At 42.7% G+C, this 24,843-nt stretch overlaps 1 protein-coding gene and 1 long non-coding RNA gene across 22 annotated transcripts in view; one reads left to right on the top strand and one right to left on the bottom strand.

The window, feature by feature from the left end:
* BNC2 (basonuclin zinc finger protein 2) overlaps positions 1-24,843 on the bottom strand; it is a 410,419-nt gene that overhangs the window by 45,336 nt on the left and 340,240 nt on the right. The gene's annotated exons all lie outside the window — the stretch shown is intronic.
* On the top strand, positions 1,451-14,013 carry LOC123614337 (uncharacterized). The gene is made up of 4 exons (XR_006721682.2): positions 1,451-6,525; positions 9,184-9,282; positions 12,117-12,506; positions 13,027-14,013. It is a non-coding gene; the product is annotated as an uncharacterized LOC123614337 (long non-coding RNA).

The following is a 24,843-nucleotide window of genomic DNA, read 5'->3' as shown; positions in this document are numbered from 1 at the left end:
AAAACCAACTGTTGATTTGCCAAATCACCAGGAGGACTTTTTTCTTACTTACTATGTTTATTTGAGGAAGAAAAGGTAATATTAAATTAAAAACCATCAAGGAATTAAGCCACTTTAAGACAAAAGACTCATTCATAGAAAGATTGTAAACAACATTCACTTTTTACTTTCCATTGAGCCACCTATCAAGGTGGGAAACAACATTTCTGTCATCTCACCTGTCTGCTCTTTCAGTGTCTATTTTCATGAAGTCTAAAATAGACACTGTCTATAAATTTACACGCTCTGTTTGCTGTATGCTCAGTTGTCTCAGAGGTAACGCACAGAGGTTACCCTACCAGACCAAAGGGCACAGTGCATGCAAACTCCTGCGACAGGTGAGAGCTCGCCCGGCCGGGCCAGCAGTGCAGGCCAGTCATGAGGGAGGCCGCCACGGAACCCAGCTATCTGCCTTGTTCTCTCCCCCAGCGCTCTCCCGGGTGGCACTGCTCAGCAGGACTTCTGTTTCTCCTTTTCTCCACAGGGAGGCAAGTTAAGAGTCCTTCCAAATGGAGAAAGAGATTAAAAACTCTGGCAAATTCTCTGCTGGTGTAGTAAGGAAAGGCATATCTGGATAAATATCCAAGAAGTGGAATAACACCCCCCCCCCAAATTAGCCCTAATTTAAGGTAATTTCTGTTATTTTATTCTGCTAACTCAGAAAGCATTTCCAAACGAGGGTCAATTGCCACTGTATTTCATCAATGAGGAGAATTCCTACTGGTACTGATTTCCGATTATGAGAAGAGTAGGTAATGTGTTACACAACACGTTAAGCCTCTCCCTCCTTTACACCTCAGTTCCAATGCAAGTAGCAAACAAGGAAAGAGATCTGAATGTGCCAGCAATGCCCACCTAATTATGTTACATTCTAAACGTTTTTCTTAACCTCAGCACCACAATGAAGTAGTGCTTAGAAGACAGGGACACAGAACGTGGGAGTATCCATAACCCATCTTCAGGCACCTTCAGACTCCTGCCTCCCTCCTTGTGCAGAATCCCACACAAGTTAAGATCTTAACTACTGTGTTGGGGGTTCCCAATACTAACCTCAGGGCCAGTAAGACTCGCAGGACTCATCATATAATCATGCTCACAGCTAAGAGTTATCACAGTGAAAGGACCCAAAGCAAAATCAGCAAAGAGAAAAGGGCATGGGGCAAAGTCCAGAAGAAACCAAGAGGACACTTCAAAGCGCCCTCTCCCCACGGGCTCACACAGGATGCACTCAGTCTCTCAGCACTGAACTGTGACAACGCGTGCGAAGTGCTGTCTCCAAGGGAAGCTCGTTAGCAACTCAGTGCCCGTGGTTTTCCCTGGGGGTTGGTCACAAGGGCACCCCTTGCCAAGCATGTACCAAAACCCAAAATTGTAGACTCCCAGAAGGAAAGTAAGTGTTTAGCATCAACTGTAATATTTGCACAAACAGTAAGCCAGCCACTCATCAATTTCAGAATGGTGGGAACACTCCCCAAATCCACGTTCCTAGGTGCCAGCCAAGGGCAGGCCTCTCTAAGGATGGCAGGGTCAGGCCTGCTCTGTTAACACGTTTTTGCACACCTCCCGATCACTGCTTCAGATCCACCACTGTTTCAGATCTGTACCCCCAACTGCCCTCCCACTCAAAAACGAATTCTAGGATGCGGTTCTAGACAGCCACAAGCTCAGCCCTGATACTTGATCCAGGAAAGGCTGTACAGGTGGGGGACAGGGAGACATCTGTCCCTATTTGCACACAGGGGGATGTGATTTACTGGTGTTCTCTATAGTGTCAACTTAAAATGAATCAAAAGACACTGCTTAGTTTATACCTAAGAGGGAAACAACCCTACCATCATAAACTGCACAATAATACATACGTGAGACTAAGGCTCATAGAAGCCAAGGGACTAAGCTTCATTTCCTTTAAAGAACATCCATTCAAATGAGTATTTAATGTATCAAATGTTATTTATTAGACGATGCCACCAGTGGTTCCCCCAAAGAGGCCTCTGGTCCAGTAGAGGCTGAAAAAGCAGCTTTCATGGGCCCTTTCAACATTCACTTCTAGTAACAAAAATCAATATGAGGATGTTTACAAATCTCTTGATTTTGATTTTATATTTAAATAGGGAAGAAAGTGGTCTGCAACTGGCTTGTCAGTTCTTAGTCTACAAACATGACATCGAACTTATTTATGGAAATCTCCTAGAAATAAAATTTAAGAAAAAGGAAATCAGTGCAGCATTTTGTTTTCAAACCAATCCACCTACTATATGTAAAAGTATACAAAATAAAATTCTGATTTTAAGGCAGCATTTACTAAAGCACCCTTGCAAGGTGGAAACTGACCTTCGGATCTAACTAAGAGGCTCTCATAAATCTGCATTAGAGAGAGAGGTGCAATGTAGATTTAGCTTTGGTGAAAAGTAATAACTACTGGTGACTGCGCACTCACTACGTGCCAAGCACTAAGAGAAGAAGCATGTCACCCACTTAATCAGCCCATCACTCAGTGCGCACATGAAGGCTCGCAACTGCCTTCCAGCTTAAGTCCAAAGTGAGGGGAGAACACGGAACAGATACATGCACTGTCTTTCCATTTAGTTTCTTGGTTTTGGTCAGAGCACTCCCGCTGAGTAGGGATATGGCAAAAGAAAACATCCCTTCCACATCGCACAGGCAAAGCAAGTGCAGAACTTACAGTCTCTTGTGAATAACGCCACTAATCAAAACAGAAATCCTTATTTAAGGTGAAAAAAAAATTAGAGAGTTAAATGGAAGCTAAAATACACTCATATGCATGTATTTCCTCCTTCCCCCAAGATATTAGTCAGAATTCAGTGTCATGAACTAGCATTTGTCCTGACATGTGTGATCGTGTGCTGTAATATGGCCTTCTTCTCTCCCTCTGCAAAAGGGTCTGAGTCTCACAAGTAGCTAGAAAAGCAACAAGGGACACAGCAACGCCCAGGAGTCCCGACTGAGGGTGTGCTTCATGAACAACATTCTGGGAGTTTCCAGGCCTTTGTAGGTAAGGCTCTCGGGCCACAGGTGTTGGATTTGTTTTCTGTGGCTTAAGGGTAAAGCTCTCTGCTGTGGATTTTACTGAAGATGGTGGAGGTGGGAGGTGAGGCTCTGGGCAAAACGAAACATGGTGGTCTTTGATCACTCCAAGCCAACAAGGAAGAACACACCTATTTGTAAAAGTCCCTGATCCAAGAACATTACCAGTCTCCACAGAAGCACAGGCAGAGCCCGGCAGGAGAAGGGGGACTCAGGACCTGGGCCTCAGGCGCACGCACACACAGCAACAAAGAGAACAGCACGCAACAGCAGCTGCACTGACAGTCCGCAAAGATGGAGGCTGCTTTAGATCCTACACTGGCAAGAACAAAGGCGTCCCAATTAATCACAAAGAAGACAAGTGGAAAGTTGAGGCTTCTGCACCTATCGACAATAAAAAGAAAAAAAAAATCATGGCCCATGCTTCTATTCTGGCCTATGTCTTTCATATATATAAACCAGACTGCTCAGACGTCCTATGGCCACAGCTGGCAGCTCCATTATCCCTTTCTGTAAGGGTTTCGAGAAAGACAGGGAAGGAAATGGGGTGAAAATATTTCCATTATATATGTAATGAACTGATGCCAGATAGGTACTTTTCAGCCTTAAAGAACATTTTTATATGGATTCCTGGCAAAATTTTTAATCATCAAATAAATACTCAGTTACTGTTGATAATACCTAACAGAAAGCCAACTCCAAGTTACATCATGGAAGTCACAGTTGAAAAAGGGCAACAGCTTTCAGTTGAAGGGACGTGCGGTCAAGAGCATAAAAGATCACTGACTACTGGGGGAAGAGGGATGAGCTCTGGTTCTCACAATCCTAAAATGTCCTCTCTGTGGCAGTAAGGGGAGGCAGAAGGAGTGGAGAAACAAATCGACTGTGAAACAAAATAAAATGCAGTATGGAGTGTGAAGTCACACACCTGTGCTCCAGCTCCAAGTCTCTGCCTCACCAGCTGGGCGACCACCACGGGCCTCAGTCCCCCAGCTCTGAAACTAGGATAGTAATACCCTTCAGCGTTATTCTTAGGGTTATTAGCTATCGTTAGGATTGAGTTAAATGAAGTACAAACACTCCTGAGAGGCCTTGCCGAATTCTGAGGCACATTACAGGTGGTCAGTCTATGGCTACTTGTATACACAGAGCTGTAGCATCAATCCAAGGACTAACTGAAATCCTGCCCCTGCATCTAGAAATCTGTACGATGTCATCTACTGAGGCTGCGTATACAATAAATGTGACACACAGATTTTTAAAAACAAAGGTTAAAAATTTTATACAGTATATCGATAGTCTTTAATTGCTGGAAAAACTCTACTGTGATCAGCTTAAGGCTCTGTGGGTTACAGGTGCCACGTAAGACGTGCAGAGATAAGATTCTTATCATAATAATAGGATGACTTTTCTGAATATTTGACATGTGAATGCCATTCACTGAAATCAACAACAGGTCTTTAAAAATGGCCATTTTATCCCTCTGTTGGGTGTTGGGTGTTGGCTCTGTGTGTGTGTGTAAAAGGGAGAACACACATGTGCACAGAAACCAGGATCTTTTTTAGTTTTGGTCCAAGTCTGGCAGAAATCTGTTTCTACTTCTCCAGTAGAATGGAACTTCCTTCATAGAACAGAGAGGCCACTTGAATGAGGACTTATTTATGATGCAGTGAGAGCCAAATATTTCAAAACTGAAGCAATCATATATAGGTGATTTTGTAAATATTTTATTAGTCCTCTAAGAGCCTCCTCAGTGATGCCTCATAGATACTTGTATTTTTCATCTGCTATGAATAAACGTTTCAATCTGGTGCCTGCATTCTCATGACCCAGCACTAAAAGAGGGGAGTGTAACCGGTTTTGAGTATCACCGGTACGCTGCCCGTGGAGACCCGGAACCCAGTGACGCGCTCCCTCACCGGGACAGCTCGCTCCAGTAATTCAAGGAGGTTACAGAAGTGCAACAGGTCTTAATGTGAGCTTCCTGGTTTTACATACCTACAACGTCAGGGGCTCTCAACCTTCTTGGGAATTCTTTCAGATACAAGAGGTATTTCTTTTCCACCTGCCACTGAGCTGGAAGGCTACTCACTTCTCCCAGGCTTCCAGTTCCCAAATTTTGGTAAGGGTTCTCTTCAAGGCACGTTAAGTGAACAGCACCTTGCTTCTGCTTCCTCACAAATAATTTCTGTGATGCCTTTCCTTGATTTCATTCGCATACCTCCAGTTGTGGACACACAGTTACAGGATAAATTCAGAGCTGTCTGTGCCTCCTCACATGCGGTTCCTATTAACATTTCATGAGTGTCCATCGGCAAGTCTGCGGATGGCCCCTCCACCCCCACTCTCTCAGAAATCCCGCCGTCTCTCAGCTAACCCAGGATTGCGTCCCTTACATTCTTTATGTTTTTTTTATAACTCAAAACCATCTCCACTCACCAGCCGCAGAAAAACTTATTCATGCCTTCTGAATCACGGCACACCGATGTAAATGAAAAGTGGCTTTATTCTAAGACTTACTAAAGTGACCCGTCTGTAACAGCTCAGGATTCATCTCCCGAATTTTCTGCCCCCAACTACCCCTGTGTCTTCTCCATCTTCTCAAAAGTACGAGTTACATTTTTGCCTCTAAGTGCAAACTGGTGGGAACCAAGATCAAATCTTATGCCTCATGTTGGCAAAATGATTAACACCAAGAGTTGAAAATAAGGTTGGAGGAAAGTGAAGAAAAGACCCCACAACGTCTGATAGGACCCCACACACAGAGAGCCATGAGGTGTGACAGCTGGGACTCAGCTTGCCCTGCAGCTCCATCACACCTCCCCTTTCACAGTGGGAGTGGGGAAGAGAACACATCCTCAGTGGGTGATGGGGATTCAAAGAGGTCATCCACTCCCTCACTGCTCATTCCTGGCCTTCACCATCCACCTCCTTTCCCAGAAGAAATGCACCCCCTCCCTGTTCTTTGTTTTCATCCATCTGTTCTGGTTATTTAATGTTCTCTCTCTCTCTCATGCTTCAGATCCCAAAAGGCCCTGTCTGACGTTCCTTCCCTCCCACTCCTGGTTCATGTCCTAGTTTTTCCTCTCAGATTTCCCGACCCATCTTCCCTCTCCTCTTGAAGCAACTGCTTCCCCAACGCAGAGCTCACACGTTTCGTTCTTTCCTCCTGCAGCTCTGTGGGCCTCTCCCTTTCTATTTTCCACTCTTGAAAGCAACTTTCCTTTCCTTTATCACTCATTGCATTTTGGTTTAGAGAAAGTAAGGTGTTGCCAAGGGTGTGCAGTCACACCAACCAGGAGTGTGCGCCACAGGCACCACCCAACATCCCACGGACAGTGAGAAGCTAACGTTCAGGAGATGGAACCAGCGTGAATGAGAAGATGTTCCGAGATCATTTTGGAAAGTGGAGAGAAATGACCACATTGACAATGTGCCATTGTAAGTATACAAGATCCACCAAATGGAAGGTGTTCTCAGTGCCGTCTCACTGGGGTGACAAAATCAAAATTAAACTCCCATTTGTCACAAATGAGGGTTACATAAAAACACTGACTGGAGATCATTTCATAATTTCTCCTCTGAGTATCATATTCATAACTCAAGAAGACAAAGATAAATGGTTTACAAATGGGAAGGCAGTACAGTACAGGCTAATTATACCTAACAAATCTTTAAGACCCTCAAATATTTATATATTTACTTATTTCCCCCCCAGGCTAATGTCAAGTTGATATGCGCTAAGACTGCTGTGGAACACGAGCTCATGTCTAGACATGTTCTTACTGTACAATGCTTGTGCCATTCAGGTTATTACAGTTATTTAAATACCATATCTGTATTCTCCTTCATATACCTACTTTTCCTTTCTTTTCTGAATATTTTGAAAAAAGTCCTCAGTTTTGTCACTGGATTTGTTGTTTTGCAACATTACACACTATGATGCAATGCTGTTCTTTCAAATGTGAGCAGTATCTTTTCTATGCATCAACCCTTGAGAAGTTAGACCTCTCATGCTCTCCTTCTGTAAGTCTTCCATCAAGACAGGTGGTATTTGTGCCTCAACTGTGAACTATGTGCTTAGACCTAAATAAATCTCTTGGTGGTATCTCTTCTTCTAAACTTCCTCAGTGCTGACAGCCCTCAGGGACATTCCCCAGGGATGATTCTAATCATTTCACTCCCTTGCCCCAGATCCTCCAGTGGCGCCCCCTCTCCCAGAGCAGGCGTCAACAACTCATGATCAGTTAGGAAACATGAGTACACAGCCCAACACTGGCACACTTATTCGAAGGCGTTCTATCAAAACTAGTTAGTAACTGTTAGTTATTAAATAACTTAATAATAACTGGGCAACAATCAATCTGAATGGCTGCCATAACCAATCAGAAAGACACCAGCCATAAAAATAATCATTACAGGCACACCTGCATACTGGCTCAATATCATGTTCCAACCATCTACATGTACTGCTTGACTAATATGCAGTGCCTTACTTAATGTATTCTATGCATATTAGGAACACTACAGGGCAAATTTAAAACAGGGTAAGAAATAATAAATAGAAATTTAACATTACCTTCCCACTTCTCAATGTCTATACCACAAGCACACCACTTAGACCATGACTGGCCCAGACCATAAATTCAAAATGCCTTTTTCTGAACAAGGCCCTTCCAGGTCTGGCCCCAGGTTTATTGCCTGTGAATTTTCTTATGTTCCAGAAATACTGAGTCACAAAATTCTGGAACAGGCCATAGCTCCTGACAGTTCTGTTTTAGCAGATACTGTTCTGTTAGCCTGGATGGAATACTCTGATCCTGAGAAACCCCTAATTTCAACTTCTTTAGTGTCACCTCAATTGCTGTCTACCTCTTTTGTGACGTCTTCTCTGATTGCCCAAGACGCACTCAGAGGCTCCTTTTTCCAACAACGCTGCAGTGACAACAGCTAACACTGTTACAAGCATTCGCTTTCCACCAGGTATTCTGCTATCTACTGAACATGTGCGATCTTGAATACTTTCCCCAACCATCACCACATGGTAGGTACTATTACCAGCTCTAAGCTAAGGCTTAGAAAGGTCCAAAATCTTACCCACAGATAACAGCTCACAGAAGGTAGGGAAGGTATTTAGGAGTAGGGAAGGTATTTAGGCCCAGGCCTGACACCAAAGCACATACTCATATATTCCACTTGTCCACACCTCCAACGACACAAGTGTTACATGCCACTGTAACTGCTGGTCTGCATAACAACAAACCTTTGTCAACAAACCTGGAGGATTTTTACCTTTATATTCAGAGCACTTAGGCACACAGCAAGCTTCTGAAAAATGCTTGCTGAGGGAATGTATATCTACTTTAAAATCTTGCATTTTTAAATTAATTATGAGCTATTCGGCCCATGTGCTATGGAATATTACATTTTATCACTGTGTGTGCTTTTTAAACATTGCTAACAAACCAGATAGTGTGCATGACTAAAATTGAGCTTATCAGGAATAAATCTTGCATTCCTCTTAGAGGAACGAGAAACTCTGAAAGAAGCGATGTTCAAATTACACCGGTGATTCTCTCCGGTCAGTAAGGATAAATTCTAAAGGCCCCACAAACACTAAATTGCCCTTCAGTGACACAAAAGGGAAAAGAACCTAGGATAGTATGGCTATTACTCTCTTCTCTCTCTTCTCTTTCCCCTCCCACTTCCTGGAGGGGAGGAAAGAGGGAGGGAAGGAAGCAGGTGAGGGATGAGTGAGCTGGGGCAGGGATGTGTGGGTAGGAAAGGTGATGACAGCTCACAGGAGATGCTGCCCTGCATGTGACTGACTGACAGAATGATGGGAACTGGGAAAAACTCAGAACTCAGCTTTTTCAACATGTCCTGATAGGTTCTTGCTTATGTCTCCTCGCCTTTATTCAACTGTGTACCCTTTGAGAACAAAAATTCAGACCAGGTCACTGGGATCAGTTACCTTCTACCTCCTGCTAGAATGGGTCCCCCATTCCCTCAGTCCTCAACTAGTCTCTAGCCTTCAAACATGGTGAAACTTCTGAGATACAAATATGATTCACATGTTATATTGCTTCTTCTTTTAAGTCTCTTGGAGGCAAAGACTACTTTATCAAACTGCAGACCCATGAGGAGACACACCACAGAACCCAGCCTCTGGAGGCTCTACTGAAGAGTCAGTGAAAGGTCAGTGTGGGAGGTTATGAGGAATAACTGCTTAGGAAAGAGGGTGAAATATAAAAAATTCAGTTTTAGTTATGCTGATCTGGATCTGCTGATAGTGCCACCTGGTATCAAGTCAGTGGACATTTGAAAATGTGGAAGTGAGGCGCAGAGGGAGGTGGACGTATGGGAGTCAGATATGGGTCATCCTCCCAAGGGTGGCAGCTGGAGCTGCGCAGATGTTCAAGGCAGACCTAGACAGAAAGGAGACCTCAATATTTGGAGGACAGACACCCTGCAGTGCGGCAAGGTACTAGATGGGGAGGTCAGATGGTTCTCAGCTCTCGCTGTGAGATGGAATGCTCCCAGTGTCCACCTTGTCACCGTGGAACATGCATCTCTGCAGAGGAGGGAAGCCATTCCGGCAGCATGACGTAATGGAATGCCATGGACCAAGAGTCGGAAAAATGTAGACTCTGTCGTGACAAACCACGTGTCGTCTTCCTCATCTTCAGAAGGGGACCCTACCTTTTTGCCTTATGGGCTTCTAATGAGAAACCAACCTGAAATGTTTTGAAAGTTGGAGCTGCTACACTTATGAATTCCTTTAAGCACCTAAAGTTAACTCTTCTGAATTAAGAGGCTAAGTGGAAGTATCCCTTAACACATTAAAAATAAAAAGGCACCTATTTCTGGAGTTGATCCTAGTTCGACCACTGTCAAAGCAGACTTGGGCAGTCACTTCACCTCTCCTTGCCCCAATTTAAAGTGATTTAAATTTCATTCCTGACTATCTCATTAAGGTATTATGATGATTAAGTACTTAAAAAGTCTTAAGATCCAGTGAGTAATGTCTTACCATTTGGGGGAACAGTCATGTGATATTACAGCTTGTCTGAATAATTTTAAAAGCTGTGTGATGTGTCTCCAAATTCTCTGGGTCTTTGATACCAAGATAAACAGACAAGATACCCAAATCTTGACTGAAGTAGCATTTGCTTTCAAGTTCTAAGAGAGCTGTTCTTCGTAACTGCACTAAGAGAATGCATACTGATCAGCAGTAAAATTGAATGTTGCTTACCCTTGACTATGAGTCTTGGATACAAGTTAGGAATATGCACCCCAACTTAAAAGAAGACCTCTTAGCAAAAAATCAGTTCCATATACATATCATTACATGTTGCTTTTTAAAGTCATTCATAATGCAGCACAATGAGGAACATTTAGGAAACTTTTTGCGAAAATAGGCAAGAGCCGAGGGGTGGAGAGGAAGGGAGCGGTCCAGGGCTGTTTAGAAGGCTGATGTGACAACTCATTGGGGGAGGGGTGGCGGGGCAGGAGGCAATTAGACAGAAGAGGTGGGAAAGAAGAAAACATCAAAGATGAATCCCCAATACTGTAAGTCTGGTTGTCCAGGTAAATATTGGTTGGGTGAAGGTTTGGGAGTGAAGGGTAAGTCATCAGGTCACATACAAATTGAGAATAAAGTGTCTCTGCGACACTGCTGTTTTGAAAATTCCTTCAACTTCCCATTTTGTTTTCATACAGTGTAAGAACAGAAAAACCAAAGAGTTATAGGTATGCTTGAAACTTTCTCTGTATGTTTTTAAAATGTTTGAAAGTTTAAAGTACTCAGTATTTCTCCCAAGATACTACTCAGGGAGCTCCTCACACACTAGACTAATGCTCGTCTCCCAGCCTAAGAACGCCCATGACGATCGTCCGGGGTAAGCTCATCTTGGGAGCACAAAGCTTTCCAACAAAATGGACCTGGAAGGGCATCAAAGCGGAATAACCTCAACCAGACTTCTCTGTTCCAGGTTGTATCTAGTACTAGAACTGTGGAGGGATGGGTAGTTAGAAAATGCCATCCCATTTGACAACAGAGCAAAGAAAGTTAATAGCAAAAGGCCTTTGATCCCTTTAGGTACAATGCTGCACAAGCAGACCTGGTTTTACACCATGACAAATTCCATGAAAGCTTTAGTCTCACGAAAATAGCAGAGAAGGTACTACATTTATGAAGATAAGGGTACTAGGTTGCATTTTCCTGAGACAATGTTAGGTAGGATTAATATGACCAAACGAACACAAGAACATCCCCGCACACACAGCTCTGGGAACACAACTGCGTCTGCACACGCACGTTACGTACTTGCCGCTAAGCCTCAACATAGCAAAACTTTTAAAAATATGTCAAAAGTTATTTCAGAACTCATGGTATGTTGCTATGGTGCATGCTGCTGCAAAGAAAAAGCTAATGGGCTCTCTACTTAATGTGATTAGAGCCATTATTGACATAATGCCAGGAAGTCGCAAAACCATTAGCATTACACTACAGCTCACTTTAGCATCCACTCAGATTTAGTATTTGATCCACAATTTTAATTTTGTTCTGCTCTATTCAGAGCTGCATTACACAAAATGCATAATTAAAAGCTGCTGTGATTCTCTCTACTTCTCAAATTAAAAACATAGCAAACATTTGTCGTTCTAATCCACTAGAAATTAATAAATCAAATAGTGTCTTTTATCCTCTTTTCCTCCGTGCAATTCAGATTGCAGGTTGGGAATACTTTTGCCTGCAATGGAGGAGGCTGCAGATGGAGCGGCTGCTCAAAGGGAAGAAAAGTCCCCAAACTGCCTACTGTAAAGGCAACCGAGAACCTGGAGGGCCTAGGAGCACCGATAGCCTTCTAATTCCAAGCGTTAAGCCGGAAGGGCTTTCTGCAGAGAAAAATTTTAATCAATTCACCATAAATCCTTTTGATGCATTTTCCTTCATTAGCTCACTTTGTCAAGCATACACATGCTCCTAATTTAATTTAATCAAATTCACCATGTCTTTCTGTCAACAGCGAAGCAATTCCCAAGTCCAGAAGATCCCTTATCAACTCCCTACCCGGGGCAGCCTGGAGGGGAAGCCCAGACGCAATGAGTTTTGCTTCATCCACCATTAATAACCGAAAGGGCTTCCCCCTAAAGATCGGGCGTCAAGAGCTGAGATACTGACACCACTGCTACTTCTGCTCCGCCTCTAAGTCATCATCATCTGAAATACTGGAGGATCATGATTCATCGGAATAAAACCAGCATATTCTCTCCTGCAGAGGATGGTCCTAGGAAAGTTCTGGAAGGACTAGAAAAAACAGCAGCAGAGCAGAGAAGAAATGTGTAATCCAAGGCAGGCCCTGCACTGCTTTGAGCTTCCCCTCAACACACCAGGGACACTCCAGCTCTCCCAGCAGGTGCGCCCCTCCGCCTCTAAACCCCCAGCACCGCCCAGCCCCTCAACAACTGCGGCTCAGATCTCTGCTCAAAGCTCACTTTATCAAGAAAGCAATTCCAGGAGTCCCCTAGGTTACCTGATTTTTAAAGCTGTGTGTGTACGTGTGTTCAAAGAATTTACAATTTATGTGTACTGTGCTTATGTGATTAGTTGACACCATCTTCCCCCCTTGATCTGTAAGCTCCATTAGGGCAGGAACCACGCCTGTCTTGGTCACCGCTTTAACTTCTAGAATTAACAGCACTGTCCAGCACACAGGAGAAACTCAAACGAACGTTTGTTAAGTGGCTGAATGCTGAGTTCATCTCCCACTGTCTCCTGACAGTCTCCCTAAAACATGCCAAATGCCTGTCATTTTCTACAGCTCTTTTGTGGTACAAGGTGGCTTCCTGAAATCGTATGTTCAATCAGTATAAAACAGCAAAGGTTCTGAAACACATAAAAACTTCACAATGTGTCGGTTTTACGTGTGCTTACAGTGGGAAAAGAACCGAGTGAAGATGGCTGGAAGGAATGCAGGATCCAGAAGAACAAGAAAGAAGCACCAGTCCCCAGGAGGGCCCTCGAGACTCAACTGGAACCTAAACGCAGGGCGTCCCGAGCCCCAACGTTGCTCTGCTGGGATGGAATGGGAAGAGGCAGAAGCAAGACAGGGAAAGAGCGCTCCTTCAAGGATGGTAGGAGATTCATTCCTCCTTGGAATGTGTTTGACTATTCAGTTTCTAGTATTTGCTTCTCAAGACAAACGTTGCTTGATAAAAATGTGACAAGGAAATTAAAAGAAAATATCACAAAATCAACTCTCCTTCATTTTCTTAACAAACCAAGACTTTAAAACCTCCAAGCAATATAGCCAAGGCCACCTCACTGTGACAGTCAGGTTTTTAAAAAGTCAAACATTTTCTTCCAAAAACAGGGTATATTCTTCTATTATTCTCTTGATCTGTTACCTAAGCATCTTTCAAGTTTTAGCTATTTATGCTTACCTCCTCAAGAAACAAAAATGCTGTGCGCATGATTTGCTTGTAGTTCCAAACATACTGAAAAACTAAGGCCTTCAGTAGGAGGCATTTGATATATCTAGATTATTTCCTTATAACCTTAAAAAAATGAAGTTTATAAAATATGTAGGGAGAAAGGATAAGTATTAAATAATTATGTTTTCATTCCAGCTTTAACATGATCAAATTTGCCTTTTTAAATAAAAAAAGAATATATTTAGTTCATTGTATTAGAATCCTGACTTAAGATTTACTTTCCCTTAAGTGCCCCCGAAAGACTGGCATCTTCAGAATAGACTTGGAAAGAAAATTCCTATAGCTTTGCCACTGGAACTGACTCCCAGAATGAAGAGGTGTCTCTGCTTTTGGGTGGGGGGTACATTGCCCCCCTATTTTAATTTCTTAGCACATATTTCTGTAGGTGCTGGGAAAGTATCTTTCTCCTTAGAAAAAGCCTGGGGTGGGCGCTTGCATCCTTCCATATCCTGCAAACAGATGACAGGAGCGTCTGGCAGGGGAAAAAAAAAAAAACAAAGAAAAACAAAACAGCTGCCTCTGGCTCATTACATTACGAGGCAGTGTGTTTCACCGTTCCAGGGCTCTGACTGCCACACTTCCTTCCCTCTACGGAGCTAAAGTCTGCCTTTCTATAAATCTCAGTCCTCTGAGGCATCAGCCGAGTCAGTGTGCTTCCTGATCCATGTGGAAGCCCTTACAGATGGGCAGGAGGTTCCACGCTGGCAGGCTCTTCTCCAGACCAAACACTGTCAGTGTCTTCAACTGATCCACCGACGGTTTGTCTGTAGACTGTCCACGGCCCTGGTCACTCTTGGTGGTCACCTTTCGATTGCTCAATGCTCATCACACAATGGGATACCCAGAATTAAAAGATTCGGGATGTGTCTGAGCGGCAGAGAGAAGGGGATATTTTACAACATTGCCATAGCTCTGTCATTAATGAGCAAATGCACTTTTTCTTAAAAAGGCACATGACATAAACAACCCAGAATACAAATATTTTCAACTTAATACTTACATTCTGTATAGTGATAAAATGCTGCCTTTTTCTTAGGTGGCACCTATAACCTAATTTCTGATCTTCCTCTTCAATGAGCAGTGTGAGCGTAACGCAAAATAGTTGTTTTAAAAACACCTTTTAACACAAATTACAAGTTGAAAGGACTACTAGATGTAATAAGAAAAGATCATCTAATGTACAGATGTTGTTAGCTTCAGAAAATGTGAGCTCTCCATTAACCATAAAGCTCCTGGCAAACTCCACTAGGTTACAAAGGGATGTCACTGTGTAAGAGTGTCATTAAGCTGAAATAACAATTTTGTGGTCCTCTGTATTCTCAACTCCTTCTCAAAGATCTTCCAGCTCTGACTAAAAAGCAGCATGACACTGATATTAAGCAGATGACCAAAATGCAAATGGGGATTCACACACACACACAAAACAAAAGGACTCAAAAAAAAAAAAAAAAAAAAAAAAGCTGGCAGTTGGAAAATACATCTCTAACTTAGCCTGGAGTGGGATTTCACAGGGTGTGCTCCTGTGCCCGAGCCACACTGCTTGGTCTGCCATCTACCTCATGCCAAAGAACACAGGGTCTGGGGAAGGCTTTCAAGCCTCAGAGGGGTTTATTTTCCCTTCAGTGACTGAGAAGCAGCATTCTAAGAGTCTCCCCCTACCAATATTTTATTATTACAATTTTCAAACATACAGAAAGGTTGAAAGAACTGTACAGTGAGCATCCATATATCCACCATCTAAATTCTACAATTATCATTTTATTGTATTTGCTTGTAAGGATCTTTTTTTATGTATCATTGATCAGTATGAGACAACAGTCATATAATTTACAATTTCAGGGGGGAAAAATTCCTGATATCACTGGGTCAGCACTCATTTTTAAAGAACAGATATAAACATTTCAAATGCTTAATTTAGACTAATATAATCTTACTTGCCTTTGAGCTCTAAATTTTTCTTTATGCACTCTTGGTAGAATATCTGCTAGGGTATTTATCTGTTTATTTTAACAGCTCAGCAGAAAGATAGTAAAATGTTATCTGGAATAGCTTGACCTTTGGAAGAATACTTACCTTTGACTGCCTCCAAATGTTTCTAAAAATTTGAAAATTACTTGGAAGCTGCTTGTGGCTCCCCCATGGGTTAGCTTAAGTTATTATCACGATAACATCCATAAAACAATTCTAGCAGCTAATACCCCTACAGTATTTGCTATGTGGCAGGTATCAGTCTAAGTGCTTTGCATATTTTAGTTCATTCAATACATGGAATATCTTCATTGACTACATACCATAAATACTATTGTTATCAAATTAAGTCGTGTGGCTCCTACTCCGGCCCTAGCCTGGCCCAGGCTCTCTGGCTCGGCGAGGTAAGATTCTTTTTCCTTCGGACAGCGGAATAACAAAACCGAAGCTGAGATGGACACAGCACAAGCTTTGGCCAAAGAATGGAAAAGCTGGAACTAAGTTCACAGATCAATTTCACGTCCACGTGGGGAGAGGGGTTTAATTTTAAAGAGTAAAGACAGTGGGAAGAGTGAGGCTGATTCTGGGGAGGCATATCCCTTAGCCTGCCGGGGAACGGGCAGGGCTTTTTCGAGGAAGTGGACTGCCACCCCTTTTATACCCTCTTTCGGTCTTTAACATCCAAGCATGGCCACTAGTAGGTGTGTCATTTAATATGCTAATGTAGTCAAATCAACGACAGTGAGCCTCGGCATCTGCTGGAGGTCAGATCTGTCGCCATCATGGTCCTAGCTCGTTCCATCTGGGTTTTTTGTTTATAGCTTCTTTTCTTATCTCTGGGCCGTTTAGAGATTTACGTTAACTCCTGCTAAAGGAGGGTGGGTGTTGGCAGGTTTTGAGCAAGGACACTCCTGCTAAAGATGGGGTTGGCAGGTTTGAGCAAAGACCTGGAGCAGCTCTGGCAACACTATCAGCACCATTTTAAAGATATGAAACACGAGGCACAAAGAGTCACGGGGCTCACAAGTGGCAGAGGTGGGATTCAAACTCCAGTGACCTATCCTACAGACTTTGATCACAATCCAGCGCACTGTCTCTCTATCAAACAGAAGAACTCCACGCCTGACGGAAAACCATACTTCCATCATTACCATCACTGATGTTCGTGCCAGCTTAGCAACTGATTGGTTATTTACAGTTGGGAAATCAAACCAATGCTCAATCTCAATGCATTTTTTTTAAAGAAAAATCAATACATTATTCGGTTGTTTCGGAGTAGAAAACACGCACAAGGCACCTTATGGTTATAATGTATTTGGAACAGAAACTAAGTATTTTATGCTAGAAATGAAATCCATGCCTACACACCTATACGCACATACAACATAACATGTAAAGAAGACATGTGATCTTGAGTAAATTAACCTCACTGAATTTGTGTTTTCGTTGACAAAATGGGGGTAATAATGTAATAGTAGTACCAACTTTGCAGGATCAGGATGAGAATTATACATGATGATCTAACTTCCAAAGTGTCTGTAATAATATAATAAGCACCTAATAAACACATGTAAACACTTAGCACTATGGCACACTGTAGACACCAAAGTGTTGTCAATAATCATAATGGTAATAATACAAAATTGACAAATGGCAATAAAAAATTCAATATTTACTAATACCGTGAGGGGATCCATAATTTTTGTTTAATGTTGCCAAAAGAATAATTTTACTCTTGGCCAAACAAAGCCTTCCAGGAGATGGCATCTTAAAGGATATATCTGATTAATTCAAGATGACTAAATGATGCTATAGCAGATTTAGCAGAACTGTTTAATTTATAAACAAATCAGATTGGTATCAGCACAAGTTCCCTGCTGGCTACTGTATGCCAATCCAATAGTATTAGCACACATTTAAAAATTACTCTAAATATTTCAGCCATGGAAACTCAAACCAAGAGGGGGAAAAACCTCTTCTATTGAATGACACAAGAAGGAATTATGGTCTCTGTTTCAACAGTTTAAATGATAAGTTGCCTCTGAGGAAGACTCAGTAAAAACTGTCTCTGTGACTCTCAGTTTTGAAATGTTACTGGCTATCAAACTCCATGGCCTGCATGCAGATAACTGACAAAATCTGTTACCCCTAACACTAATGTTATCAGGCAAAACCAGGATGCCCAGCATCAAGAAACGATTCCTTCCTCTCTGCATTTCCAATTTGTATGAATAAATTCAGAGTAGGCAACCACTACAGCATTAAAAACCCAGGACGCTTGGGGCTAGACCAGGCTGCAAAGAACACTGATGGAGTAAGTGGCCCCACACGTGGCTCTAAGTGAAAAGTCATGCAAAGGTCCAGGGGCTTTCCCTGGCCAGCTCATCAGTTCACGGAGGTGTTACTAAAATCCCAATGATCCATCTGACCAGACCACTTAGTCTTTGCAGGTACAAACGGCAGTGTGCTGCGCATTTTCGATTACACGTATATTTACTCCACCGTGCCTAAGAGCATGTAAAACAAAAAAGTGCCATTTTGTATCCACAAAGGCACTTATCGGGGCCCAGTGGCTCTCAGCACTGTGCACTTTGAAAGGATTGATGACAGTGTGGTGGGGATGGGACAGGAAATGGACATCCGCCTTTTCCCCTGTTGATAGCATAATGCAACTGTATTGCTGAGAAGAAAAAGGAAAAAAAAGAGGATGTTTTCAACCACCTCGAGCTACGGAAAAAGACACTTGCTGCTGAAGCCGAGAGACTTGTATCCTGGCGTTAAGTTTCTGAACGGATTTCACCTGCTCAGGCCACCCTGCTCTCTTCCCTTCATTTCCATTGAGTCACGGCTCTCAGATTACACGTATCTGCGTGGTTTCCTCAGATACAAGACTCCAATACTACCAAGTTATGCATTTTGGGCTGCAAGTGGGCAATCCAGCCCTTAAAGAGATGCTCAACAAGACCATATTCAGCTTCCTAAAACTGCAGTGAAACATATCTAACGATAATTAGCAACGGTTACTCGGTGTATTCAGTGTATACCATGAAATACGGAGCCATAAGTCGCCACACATGAAAACAGGAACTTGGCACCCGCTGCAGGTATAGTGCGTTCTGTTGCTGCTGGAGGGCCAGGAACTTTGCAAAGTCTCTGCTTTAATCCAAATCCCAGCAAATACGTCAGTGCGTATGTATAATACAATATATATTGAGGGATACTTAACTCTGTAATAACCAGAGTGGGGTAAGAAGCCAACTGTCCTTGTGTAAACTTTGGTGAAGAATGATCCCTGAGCCAAATGACTCGTAAGCCAACCAGACACGATGTCACTGATTTTCCGACTTCTGAGATCTCATCTTCAAGCACAACCCTACCCTAAAACTTACTGTGACCCACCCACCCAAACCACTATGTAGACCTCTCCTCTGTACATGGTGGGGGCTGTACACAGTGACTGATGATGTGGTAAAGATAACAGCAACAGAAAACTGCCTGGAACTCCAAATCCCTGTCTCAAGAATCTTTTCATTCCTTCTGGCTCTTTTGGGAGACGGGTTGTAATGAACTGAAAATGACACCACATCTCGTGTCTCTGTGTCAAGTACCCCTTATACGCAGGCACCTCCTCCTAGCTCCTGCCTCTTGCTCCTGCTAAATTTCGAACAGTGTATGCCATTTTACACCTCAGAGCTCAGGCAAGGCAGCATGGTAGCTGGGTATTCATGTGACAGAATGTTTTTATTCCACCCCTGAAAAAAAGCTCCCTGTTTTTGACACACTGGAAAATGTACAGCCAGAGAGTGCTTGAGGCGAAGATGCCACCCCAGCCTTACATCTGTCTGCTTTCATTTGTCTACAACTGTGCTTATAGATAAAACAAGCTTTCCAGATGTCATCACAAGCAGGGCTCATATGCTGACTTCTCTGAGACACCATTGTTGGCTGCCAGCATAACAGAGTTGTAAAACTAAAATATTTAAACTCTGAGCCACTCAACACAACTTTGAATGTCACACAGGCTCTTATTTCAGGATTAATTAACATACACCCCAATAAAATAATCATGTGTTAAAAACAGAGCTGGCTGGCGTGCAAGCAGGTCTCATTTGCCACTTTCCCACTGTTCTAATTGCATACAATTGCACCAGGAAGAAATTTCTGAAAGGTAGCATTTATTTCTACATGTGCACAGCCCATCAAACCCTTAAGTTTCAGGTGCTGTATCTCGAGGACCAATATATTCTCGTTGTTTAAAGCAGACACAATGAGCCTGAGATGAACGAAAGCAGTATGCCAGGCACAGACTATAAAGACGTTTGCACCGTGAGAGGGGAAGGCGAATGACAAGTGATGGGGAGGCTACTGAGAGGCACTGTTACATGCACCCATACGAGAAGCTTGGCTTCAGGCAACCTGGTATCACGGAGCTTGAATGTATGTTTGAGAACACAATATCCCTCTGGTTATAATTACAACCATTGTACAGAAGAGGACTGAGGTGGTTTCATAACATCCCTTAACAAAGACGGAACAACTCATTGCACCTGAGCTTCCTGAGAAATTCCTCAAACACACACACATACACACAGGGTTTCTGATTTCCTTTTTTTCTGAAACTACATAATAATTTCGTTTTCACTGAGGCAGTGAAATGGTCTAAAGGACTAGGTCTAAAGGACTGTTCCTAATAACACCTAATACAGGTGTTCTGAGCTGGAAAAGGCAGCCGATTCACGGCTGGGTATGTAAGGCTTCCACACATCTCCCTCTAACTTGGACTTTCCTCCTGCTCTGGTACGTCTTTTCTAGCCCAGTGTGTGTGCTTGTGAACTTGGGTCAGGGATGTTCATTAAGCATCTGTTACTCAAGAACCTGGATTGTAGGTCACTGTGGATGCAAAGGCCAAATCCATCTCAAAGCCACAAGCCTTCTGTAGCTTCTGCTTAATTTGACAAGAGACCTGCTTTGCATTAACCCAGTCAAGGCATCATACAGGGTCTGTCAGGGCTGGTCCTACACCCTCACTGGGCTCATCCCATGTTGCTGGAGCTTACCAAAAAAAAAAAAAGAAGCAAAGCATGTTCCAGAAATCCGTAACTTAATCCCCTCCCCCACCAACTCCCACAAAACAGCAGAACAAAACATTTACTTGTGATGGCTTTCCAGGGAGACAGTTGATGAAGAGGGAAAATGAGACAGTTATTTTGCTTTCCCACCATCTTGAATGTTCCCATCTTCTCTTGAGCTGATCTAGTTTGAACCCTCTGAAAATAAATCAGCCCAAAGCACTCAAGATTTCCCTAAAGACCCCAGCAGGCTTCCTGCTTCGTGTGTTCCCACTCCTGTGCTGGGAGGCTAATGTGTTTTAGGGATGTCTGCTTTAATGCAAAGAACTTCACTGAGTTGAAACAACCTGCCCTGGCGATCCATCTACTTCAGATGCTCCTGGCCTCTTCCGCTCCTCCGATTTCAGCCGGAGGGGACGAGACACACGAGTGCAAAACTGAAGCCCTGAGTGTTCGACTGCAGTCACTTCTAAGCGTCGGCACAGCAGGGATACCTCCTGGCTTTGCTGGACTCTGGGCTCCTCCCTCACGTGAGGCGGGGCAAGTTTCTAGCTTGGGGCTGGAAGAATCCCTGCTGCAGCCTATCCTGCGCTTAGTCTTCATGCCCCCACACCGACTCCATGCAGACCCATTTCCCCACCCTGCCAGGCCTAGAGCTGGACAGTGTTACGTGCAGGAGTCTCTGCATCAAGTTATTTTGTGTGATGCTTCCTTAATCAAACCCTTATTATCAGCTTTTGGCCAAAAGCACATTCCCACAGACATTTAATGGTACACCAGGCTCTGGATCATTTGAGCTAAAATTTACTTTCTGTTCCTTAAAGCTCTCCTGGGTTTCCAGGGGGAGTACAAATATCACACAGTAGTAACACGAGAGGTTCATGTGACATCTTAAATCTCATCTTTGCTTTTTACGACCACAACCATCCCCATCCTGGGGAACGGAGAAGTCCTATCTTCTATACTCTGCTTTCACAGATGAGAAAAGAGATGGGTTCACTGTTCGCCTAAGGGCAGGATGGGGAGCCCGGGGCTAAGCCAGGGGTGTACCAGTGTCCCTGCAGATCAGTGGGAGCACGGTCCTGAGGTCAACTGTCCTCGCCCAGCTCCAGACCAGGTGACGTAACAGCAGCAGTAAGCCTGTCAGTCAGGAGAGAGCCCGTCTGAACACTGAAACCTAACAGGTTACTCTCAGGTCCGTATTTGAAGACAACTGCATTAAAAAGTAACCCAATTTAACAATTCACAAGTTCTAATACATGTTTTATAAAAATGTATGAGAGACCTAAAAGCCATGGAGAGCCATAACTTTGAGCTGCCTCATTGGTTTCTCTTTTATTACCGTCCTGCACGGTGGCCGCAAGCCCTGCACTGAAAAGAGACCATTAAATCTTTATCCTAAACTGTTTTAGCAGAACGATATTAATAGTTGAATATTATTTTGTCTGACTGATAAAATACCATTCAAATAAGACCAAAGAGAGCACTGAACCCCAGCCACGTCCTACGAGGAAAAAGTGACGCACTATCTTCTGAAACACTTTCTGGCCACTCTTGAGACCCTGGTAATGTTTCTGCTGCTGTAAGAGACCAAAAGCGGAATTACTTGAGTGAAGGCGGTTATTCAGAAATACACTCTTCTCTGGGTCTTCCTTAGTAGGGAAAGTAGCGGTGTGCAAATGCTCCTGCTCCTCCTTGCCCGCCTGCTTAGTCTTCCCAACGCAGGGTCAGCAAGGAGCCAATGCGGCCACGTGAGCAAACCGCGAGGAAACCACTCTGTTCCACGGGTGCTCTACCACAGATGGAGAAACAGGGCAAGACTTAAGCTTGGGAGAGAGAGTTCAGTAATAGACAATACCCAGACACCAGTGGGATTCTATGTAGCAAACCCCAGCACTGCTACTTGTGGCCCTGTGTTTGGCTCTTTGTCCTACCAAACTACACATCCCATGTGGAACAGAAAGGCACCATTTCCCCTTTGCTTAATCTCACTGTGTGTCACTGCAAACTATTCCAGAAAGGTTAACCCCAAACTACAGCAATGGTCTTGTCTTTGAAAGTGTTCTGATTTTCTATTAAATCCACATAGGTTGTCTTTTCCCTTCAACTATACCTTGATGTTCCAAATAACATAAAAAATAAAATATTAACAACCTGTAAGTTAGGAAGCCTGTTCTCTGCTCAAGGTATCTCTTTTTAAATAATCAAATGACAACAGTACTAATAGCTAAATGGGGTTTATATAACACTAACACACCTACGCTTAAAGTAACTGAAAAATTACACTGAACCTAGTTTGAACTCACATAAATAAATTCGGCAAGTTTGTGGAAATATTCAGTGTTTCTACATGAAAGCTACTGGGTCCAATGTTTTAGGGGGGAGCAAAATTTTTTCTAATTGGCAAATAAATGGTTCTATCTGGAGATCTCTTCATATGAAATACGTGAATTCAGGGCTTAGCCTGCAAATACTTCAGATTAAGTATGCTGCCTTAGATACAGTATTGACTATAAGTTCCCATTAACAAAAAGCTACAGTGGAAGTGTTTATAAAATATTTCAATCCTAATTCCTAGCATTTAGTTAGCCCTGCTCACTAACCAATCAAGGAGCAAAGGTTAAAATCAAACTAGCTCAAAGCCAATAGCAATATTAAAAGATATCAAGTCTTAAACAGGAGTAAAAGCCTTCATTTTGGGGGAAAAAACTCAGCCCCTCAAAAGACTGATTAGAAGATCTAGTCAAAATCACAAGCAAAAAATTTTAGGAATCACAAAATCATTGATATCATGTTTTAGTCATTACTAATTACCCCAATTTCCAAAATATCTAGCAAGTCCATTCAGTATAAATCTTCATACTAAAACGATGAGATCAGAAATTAACATGACTTTTTTTAAGCCAATGCTGTCAAATAATGTGACCCACAGATTTGTTTTCAAGTGACAAAAAAGTAAAAAGGGCTAAAATTAACTTTTTAAAAAATTAACTTTAATTTTAATAACGTATTTACTCCATGTCCAGAAAAACTGTCATCCAACATATAATCAGTATAAACATTCTTACTAATTTATAATTGGTTTTTTTGTATTGAATCTTTAAAATCTGGTAAGGTTTTTACCTTTACTGCACATCTCAGTTTGGCATGCAATACTTGCAGTGTGGCTATACAACTAAGGAAATCTATTTTAAATTTTATTAAGTTTAAATAGACACGTAGTTACTGCCAACAATATCAGACAGCATAAGGCAGGAGCTTAGTAAGTCCAATTCCCTTTGCACTGAGATAAGTTTTAACATCCAGTAAAACCCTAAGACTGGAGAAGTCTTTAAAAAAGCACAATACAAAGCATCAGTCATTGCTGGTCTGAGGGCAGGAGGGCCGAGCTGAAATGCTGTATATGCAAATATGATCCATGGTTCACATAAATGTGTCTCTGACATTCTTCATTTTCCGTGCACATGTGTGGTGATGTGTGATTTAGCATCCTAAGGAGAAAAACACATCACCCATCTTCAAAGGCTCTTGGCTGATATTTTATGTTACACGCCTTTCTCCTCCCTAAAGGCTAACTCCATGGCAGGTTTGAAGTACTTTAAAAAGGAAACTTCTTGAGTGATTGGAGTGTTACATAAGGAGGGGCTGAAAAGTTTCTTACCCTCTAAAAACTCAGACCCCTCCATATGTTCAGGTGACACCAAAGAATGTTAACAAAGCTTGAGGAGACAGCAGAACTTACTGTTCAAAATGCCTGGTGTGGAATCAGAGCTCTCGAGTGTCTACCACTGATGAATTACGCGAGCTGGATGGAGTCAGTAGCTTTCCTAATGCCTGCTTGATTAACAATACTGTTTATCCCTCCCTTGAAAAAGATGTTTTATTAAAAAAGAAATAACCAAATCTTTTAATACTTCCAATGGCACCCAGATTCAAATGTTTAATTTACTATCTAATTCAAATAGTACCCCTCCAAGTCAGAGGCTCTCTTCCCCATTACTGAGGGAAATCTCATCTTCCCCTAAACTCTCATCTAAATATAAACTACACCTTTATTAGAACAAACTTTAGCAACCATTTTTTTAACATTACGCTGTGTGTGTGTATACGAGCATCTTTCTGTCACACTGAGAGCACCTGCAGGACAGGGACCACGTGCAGTCACTCTCACGTCTCCCAGATCAGGTGCTATGCACAGGTGCTAGACTGAAAGTTCTCTGGG

This window comes from Camelus bactrianus, chromosome 4 (genome assembly GCF_048773025.1).
Source record: "Camelus bactrianus isolate YW-2024 breed Bactrian camel chromosome 4, ASM4877302v1, whole genome shotgun sequence".
In the NCBI taxonomy this organism is placed as follows: Eukaryota; Metazoa; Chordata; class Mammalia; order Artiodactyla; family Camelidae; genus Camelus; species Camelus bactrianus.
Note: the sequence above shows the minus strand (reverse complement) of the source record. Positions and strands in the feature narration are given on the sequence as shown.